We start from the raw sequence: 8458 nt of genomic DNA on the forward strand, positions 1-8458 counted from the left end.
ATGGTAAAGTCTATGTTCTTTTCTACTTTTTATTTAGCACTAGTGTGTCTCCTTTTCCGATTCTCTTTGCGCTTCGCGTATGAAATAATCTGAGTAAGCACATGGTCACACATTCTTCCCCATAACAAAAACTTTGGAACACGATCTCTCTACTAGCATTCCGATAACTTCCCAAAGACAAAACAGGACGAGATAAACTCCAATTGATCCACTACTTTGCTAGCTAGTGTTGTCTCCTCCGTCATTTGCATAAACTATTGTCATTAAATTACCACCCACATACTCTATCAAGTGTTGCACCTTCTAACATGTCACCTCTTGCTCTCTTTGTTTGGCTCTCATGTTGCACACCAGCTCGCCTCTGTTCAGTAACATCTAGTGTGGTGGATGAGGCAAGGAAATTGGCAAAGGAGCATGAGTGACAAAATGGCGCCCACTTCATTCTGTCCTCCTTGAATAGCAATTCCTACATACTTCTTCATGCTCACATTTACATATTGGCTCTTTTTAAATAAAAATGTTCCATCCTCCAACCACTGTGTCATGTCATGCATCCACCTTGAGCTCAATATCCCTAAAGTATGCCTCTTCTTCAAGTATTTCAAGTGTTTTCTCTCTCAGCTTTCATCTCATAACCGAGACAATTATAAGGCATTTACTAATCACCCAATCTTCATAGTACTGAGCTGCTGGTTACAGGACATTATCAAGTCTATGGCAAAGCTTCAAGAGTTGAGGCTATGGTGGTTGTTGATGAACTGGAGGTTGCATGAGATGTTTACATAGAGTCGGGATAGGGTGAGGATAAGGTTAACGGTGAGCATGTGGCCAAATCAACACGCGGGGGGGGGGGGGGGGGGGGGGGCTGCCAGCACAAGCCAACGGCTGCACCTTTGTTGTGCATTCACAATAATTAACCCATGATAGCAGTCCCAGCCTCACGCGCCTCTGCTCGAGAGTGGCATGGGCCAACGGCTGCTGTGCATTCACAGCAATTAACCCATGATAGCAGACCCAGCCTCGCGCACCTTTGCTCAAGAGTGGCTTGGGCCCCACCCCTAGTGCCAATGTAAAGAGAGAAGCTGGAAATAGTGTTGAGCTGGCAAGTGCCCCACCCCGCTCCTCCAAGCTCCATTGGTCACGTCTTAACAAGTGTAAGTACGTCTCGCCTATATCTTGGTGGTCCAAGAAGGAAAATGTTGCCTTTTGGCATCCCCTTCCCCAAAATATTTTCTTTGTCCGCTTCGTAGACAAAGTTATTTTTGTAAACAAAATAAAAACAACATTCAACTTCTAACATTAAGCATTCTTGCAAAATCAAAAATTTACTCATGTGAAAATCTAACTTAATGTCAAATAGATGTACACACAATCTTATTTAGAGAGAGGCCCTTAATCCAAGAGACAATATTCCACATTGTCAATAAAAAGCTTCTCATGCTTTCAACATACAGCTTGCTTCACATACATGTATATCAAAGTTATGCCATGTAAAACTTTTTATTTTCAAGTTCTCCCAAACTATTAATCTTATCATGGATTTGGTAGCCTCATTGTGGTGCATGCTTTCAGCATACAGCTTGCTTCACATACATGTATATCCAAGCTCTACCATGTAAAACTTTTTATTTTCAAGTTCTCCCAAACTATTAATCTTATCATGGATTTGTTAGCCTCGTTGTGGTGCATGCCTTAGAAATGCAAGCATAAATGATCCCATTGGAGATTAACTATGGCTATACAATCCCAAATAGCCTAGAACTATGGCTATACAATCCCAAATAGCCTAGAGCCTGTTGACCTTGCCTTGCATGAGTAGTATGTTCAAGATGACATTCAAAGGAAGCGTGGTCGCTAGGAAGCCTACACATCTATCAAAGCAACACTCCCACTGTCACGCTATTTAACCAAAACCCCACTTGACAATGACAGTTTTAAATATTATCTCACTATTTAAAAAAAACTATTTTCATATTAAACAGGCACAACAATAGAATTTTTATAACTCTAAAATTCGCCAAATACTTCAATAAACATCACATAGGATGAGTGGACGTTTAGTATTACTCTGATGAGTTTGAATTTTCTATCATTGCTCGACTTTTAGTTGGGAAACAAGGGAATGAAAAGGCAAATTTCAAATCAACAAAGTTAACTAATCCCTTCCTTAAGGCTGCAAATGAATTTTTTCATCATGTGAAGGTCAAAGTTTTCGTGATTTTGGTGTTGGAAGGGCACCCCAAAATCTTGCCCGTATCTAAAGAATGGGAAACAATAGGGTATCTGCCTTTAGAAGGAGTCTAAATTAAAACACCATAAATTAGACAACACAAACGTGCAAAAAAATGAAGCATGTGAAACAAGGCGTCCACAAGACGAGTGGCATTGCCGGTTGAGAGAGTATGCATTTGTTCAAGATAGCTCTAACAATATGCACAATATGCATTTTTTTATTTCCCTTGTTACAAACAGATTAGAAAGGTCAACAACCTATTACACAAAGTTTAAAATAAAAATTCATGTTATCCATGTAAATCAATAGAAAAAGAAAATCACAATAAAGAACTTGAGAAGCAATCTTGTAGTTACTATGCAATTCCCTATGTCATTTTGTTGTGTTCAGATATATAAATTTTTCCAATTTCTCCCAGCAGTATGAGGAATCCCACCTTTCCAAGTAACCCTAATTCTTTTGGTACTACACCTGTTGCACCTTGACATGCTATCAGAGTCTGGGCCTAGCATCGTCTAGTGGGCTAGAACACAAAGAGAATTCCAAGTAACCCTAATTCCTTTGGTATGTAAGATCTAGGACCCCGAGCTAAAGAGCACCCTTGTACTACAAAATAATCATATTGCAAAAAAGTTACTATTTTTGGCAGTTTTTTCTAAATTTGTCGATGCCAAGATGTTTAGAATGTTATAGAGCTTTGAAAAATGAATACAAAAAATTTTTGTGAAAATTTTCCTAAAATAGTAAGTTTTTGGTCACCCGACCCATCTAGTTTTGACAGGCTCGACAAACTGCACCCATACCCAGAATTTAAAAAAATGCATTTTGGACACCGGGAGCTACTAAATATGGCAGGTACTCGGGATGATGCGCCTTAGTTCCGTCTTAGCACAACAAGTTTTGGAATTAAAATCCAAGCTGTAACGACCATCTAAGGTTAAAAATAATTTATTTTTTTTAAGGCTAGCAGGGGCACCGGCACCCGGGGTTGGTGTGTGCACAGGCTCTAGGCCATTGGAGGCTTGCTTTAGTAGCTAGAGGCTGTCTTAACACAACCTGTGAATCAAAATTAATCAATGAATATATATGTTGAACAAAAAATGTGTTAGTAATTAGGACACACAAGAAAAAGTGTGAGTATGGGGATGGAAAGTGGGGGCTTGGCTCGGGTTGCCAATGCCTATGAGAAGGGTGGTCCCGATTGGTCGAAAACTCTCTATCCCCATAGTACGGTAAATGACGCTAGAATTGCTCATTGTACCAAAAGCAGTGAAGTCCCAAGTGTACGTGCCTCTGAAAGCAACGAGGAAAAAGGCATTCGAGACTTCTCTCCTTCTGGAAGGTGAGTCTTAGGACCGATAATTGGTTAGACACGCTTTTCCCTGCGGGGTGGAACTAGATCTCGTTGCTAGTTGGCTCGACTCAATTCACTTGGTGATGAGAGCTCGTCCGCTAGTTGATCCCTTAAACCACTTTTTTTGCTTCCGTTATAGATCTAGTGGCCACCAGGTTTACCATCAGAACCGACGTTTGAGATGACAGGGTGGGGACCTCACACTTGGTATCAGAGCAAGGTTAGGATAGACTGGGAACTAAAATTCGTACTGTTGAAAATTTTAGAACTAAGGAAATCTAGGTAGTTAGTCCGAACTCCTTGCATTGGTGTTGCAGGAAGATCCCGCACTTGAATACCAAAAATTTGAAGTCTTTAAGCTTATTTACGAGCAAGCACGTCGTTCCCCAAATTATTGTTTTCGGCGAGACGTGATGGAGATGCTGCTAAAGGTCAATACACCGCACTCCACTTGCATTGATAAAGAATGGGAGATCGACTGGACCCACGAAGGCGGGATTTACTACATCAACGCTCGGAAGTTAGTATGTCTGGCTACCGACTTAAAGAAAATCCGTTGGGGAGAAGAATTGAGAGTAGTGCAGTTATACTACTTGTTGCCTTCACATTCACTGTTGCTACTTCTGATGGCACCGAGCAAACCCTCAATGAGTGGCTTTGGGACAAGGTCACTCATGTAATTCCAGCAAATAGAGTTAGAAATTTTGGTGTTCCACGACACTTATCCAAGAGTATGAACACCATAATTTACTACCCGCTTAAGGATAAGTATAGGGACTATTTCTCTGGAGAAATAGAGGATTGTAGAATGTGATGACACATAAACATTGTCTGTATCATTATATCCTAGGACAGCCTGCCAGACGTATCATATAGATATCCCAGAATGCCATGTAATAAATTGATCAAAAGTTATCATAAACCTCAAAAGGTTACGATTGTAAAAAAAATTCTATCAATAAAGGAAGAGTTTTTGTCTCTGAGTTTTTATCTCTCGGTGATTTGAAACTTGGATTTTATTAAAGTCTCGTGTTTAAATCTTGAATTCTAGCAATCGTATCAAATTCTGTGTAAACCGTGTAGGCACCACCTGTCACTCTCTATTCGACAGCACAAGAAAATAAGCTCCTCCTTAAACAAGCCCAACCTCCAACCTTTAAGGGCGAGGGAGCTAATGTGGAGAGAGATGCGAAAGTGTGGATGGAAGCAATGGATGACTATTTGGAAGCTGCAGGGACTCAACCCGAGAACCAGACCATGCTCGCAATGTTCTGCCTCTCTGGCAATGCCAAGATTTGGTGGAAACAGCATTGTAGAGATATGAACATCAAGGGATCTTCTCAGTCGTGGGAAGACATCAAGGCTGCAGTGATGGGGCGTTACTTACCACCTGCTTATAAAACCTTGAAGATGAACGAGTTCCTTTCCCTTTGTCAGTCGACTTCTTCAGTCGAGGAGTATTACTCAAAGTTTGTTACTCTTCGAAGATATGCTCCTAGAATGACCCTGGATCAGCAAGTATCACGATTCTGCCAAAGGCTCATCGACCCCTTGAACAATCGGCTTGAAGCTCTCAGACCGGCAACTCTTCAAGATGCCTTGCTAAGAGCTAAACCCTTAGCTATGGAAATTCAGAAGGTCAATCAGAAGAAGAGGAATCATTTGGTGAAAAGGGCAAGGACAAATGTTTGGAATAATAGACCAACCAACCAAGCATACGAACAGTGCCCAATAGTAGCCACTATCGCAGTTATGGAATTTCCAAAAGTACGTTGTTATGAGTGCAACGAATTCGGGCACTACTGATCTAAATGCCCCAAGAAGACTTGATCAACCAGCACCAATGCCATACCTCTAAATGTCTACGGGCGAGGACAACCTAATGGGAGAGGAGGACGTGGAAGGGTAAACAGAGGGTGAGGGCATGGAGCTACCGCCAGAGTGAATGCTGCAGTGGTACAACCAACTGTGGGAGATGAAGCAAAGGAGAGAGCAACCTTGCATGCTGCAATTGACAACCCAATGGTTGCGAGCAATACGCAGTCATTCATACGCCAGGATCTCTTAGAGGTGAACAAGTTAACTTCCTTATAGATTGTGGTAGTACTCTTTCATTTCTTTCATTCAGATGCATGAGGAAGGTAAAGCTAGATAAGTATCCAACAAGCAAATTAGTTGTAGAGTTAGCAAACGGCAAGGAAGTAGTATCTCAACACTTTGTAGGTATAATCGACTTTGACCTAGGGGGACACCCAACTTCTGCTCAATTTCGAACCCTACCTTTAGGATTCTTTGATGGGATACTAGGGATGGACTGGCTAAAGCAAAATTAGGCCCACATCCATTGTACACAAGGGAACTTTACCTTTACAGATAACTTGGGTAATGAAGTCTTAATCCAGGGGAAAGATGGGAGACCTAGGGCTACTCTAGTTAAGGCCAACATACTTTTGAAGGGACTGAGAAAGGGGCAGCAAATTTATGCGGTAAAGCTCAACAAGGTGGACCAATTAGACGCCAGACTTCGACCAAACTGGTTTTGGGAGTATGATGATGTATTCCCTGAAGACCTTACGAATCTTCCACCACATAGAGAGGTAGATCATGAGATCGAGACTATCCCTGGATGTGAACCTGTCTCAAAGCGACCTTATAAAATGCCACTTCCAGAGGCCATAGAACTCAAGCAACAACTTGGGCAACTCATTGAACAAGGATTCATTCAACCCAGTACTTCTCCTTGGGGTGCACTAGTTCTTTTTCAGAAGAAGAAGGATGGGACCTTAAGGCTATGCATAGATTATCGTGGACTGAACCAGGTAACTGTCAAAAGCAAGTATCCAATTCCAAGGATTAACGAAACCCTGGATAGACTCCATGGTGCCAAAATGTTTACAAAGATTGATCTAAGGTCAGGATATTACCAAATCAGGATCAAGGAATCAGACATTCCAAAGATAGCTTTCAACACTAGGTATGGACACTACGAATTCACAGTAATGTCCTTTGGTCTAACAAATGCTCCTGCAAGCTTCAATCGACTTATGCAAGATATTTTCAGACCTTATCTAGACGATTTTGTCCTGGTTTTCTTTGACGACATTTTGATCTATTCTAAGAACGAGGTAGATCATGAAAAACATGTTCACAAAGTACTTGATCTTCTTCGAGAGCACCAACTTTATGCTAAAGCGAGCAAGTGTACCTTCTGCTCACCAAAGGTCAATTATCATTTATCATATCGGCCAAAGGGATTTCAGTGGACCCAGATAAAGTCAAGGATATCGTTGATTGGCCTCAACCATCCACCGTCAGCGAAGTAAGAGGATTTCTTGGAATAACGGGATGGTACAGGATTTTTGTCAAGGACTATGCACGTATTGCTGCACCTTTGACAAAACTTCTGAAGAAAGGAATGAGGATCGAGTAGAAGACCGAGCACGAGTCTAGTTTTGCTAAGCTAAAAGAATTCTTGGTCTCAGCTCCTATCTTAAAGCTTCCAAATTTTAGTAAGGAGTTTGAAGTAGCGACCGATGCTAGCAAATTTGCTTTGGGCGGAGTTCTTACTGAAGAAGGAAGACCGGTGGCGTATACTTCACGAAAGCTGAGGGATCATGAGAAGAATTACCCTACTCATGATTTGGAACTTTTAGCGGTTATACATGCGCTAAATTTGTGGAGACATTATCTTCTTGGACGCAAGTTTCAGCTAGTTACAGACCACTAGAGCTTAAAATGGATTTTTACTCAACCTATTCTCAATATGCGACAACGGCGATGGATAGAACTCTTACAAGAATATGACCTTGACATAAAGTATAGACCAAGGAAGGAAAATTCCATTGCAGATGGACTTAGCCAAAAATCTTTTCTCGGAGCTATCTCTATTCCAAATAACCCTATCTGGGATAGAATTAAAGAAGCATCTTTGGTAGATCCAGAATACCAACGTATAGTATCATTAGTCCAACAGAATAAGATGCCTGAAGTTAAAGATTACTCTCTTATGGGAGGGTGTCTTTACTTCAGACATAGACTCTGTGTACCCAGAGACCCAGCTTTAAAGAAGACTATTCTATATGAAGCACACGATAGCCCTACATCAGGACATCCAGGTTATGCTAAGACTCTTCATGCTATCAGGAGGAGTTATTTTTGGTCCGGAATGAAAGGAGACATACTTCGCTATGTGAGGCAATGTATTTCTTGTCAATGGATAAAAGCCGAAAGAATCAAGTTACCAGGGCAACTTCAATCTCTTGACATTCCCATAGATGAAATGGAAATGCATCAGTATGGACTTTGTTACATGATTACCTTCTACAGGAGGTTATGACTCTGTATTTGTGGTTGTTTATATGCTCACAAAAGTGGCTCATCTAATACCTGTAAAGACGACCTTTACTGCTTCGGATATTAGCCGAGTATTCATCAAGGAAATTTTTAGGTTACATGGTTTACCCAAGCGTATCGTCAGTGATAGAGATGCCAAGTTTACATCAAAGTTTTGGACTTCTCTTTTCCAATTTATTGGGTCACAATTAGCCTTCAGCACAGTGTATCATCCGCAGACAGATGGGCAGACTGAAAGAGTAAATCAAGTCATTGAGGACATTCTCAGGTCCTATTGTTCGCAAGAGCCAAAGAAGTGGTTACAATATCTTCCTTTGGTAGAATATACTTACAATTCTTCCAAACACAGAAGCATTGGAATGTCACCCTTCAAAGCTCTTTATGGACAAGACTGTATAGCACCGCTTAACTTTTCAAACCCAACCATCAGGGTACAAGCCTCTAAGAAGATGCTAGAAGACATGGAAGCTCGGACTAAAGCCATTCGCCAAGATATCCAAGCTGCTCAAGATAGACAA

The sequence above is a fragment of the Adiantum capillus-veneris genome, chromosome 6 (assembly GCF_014529385.1).
Source record: "Adiantum capillus-veneris isolate H3 chromosome 6, ASM1452938v2, whole genome shotgun sequence".
In the NCBI taxonomy this organism is placed as follows: Eukaryota; Viridiplantae; Streptophyta; class Polypodiopsida; order Polypodiales; family Pteridaceae; genus Adiantum; species Adiantum capillus-veneris.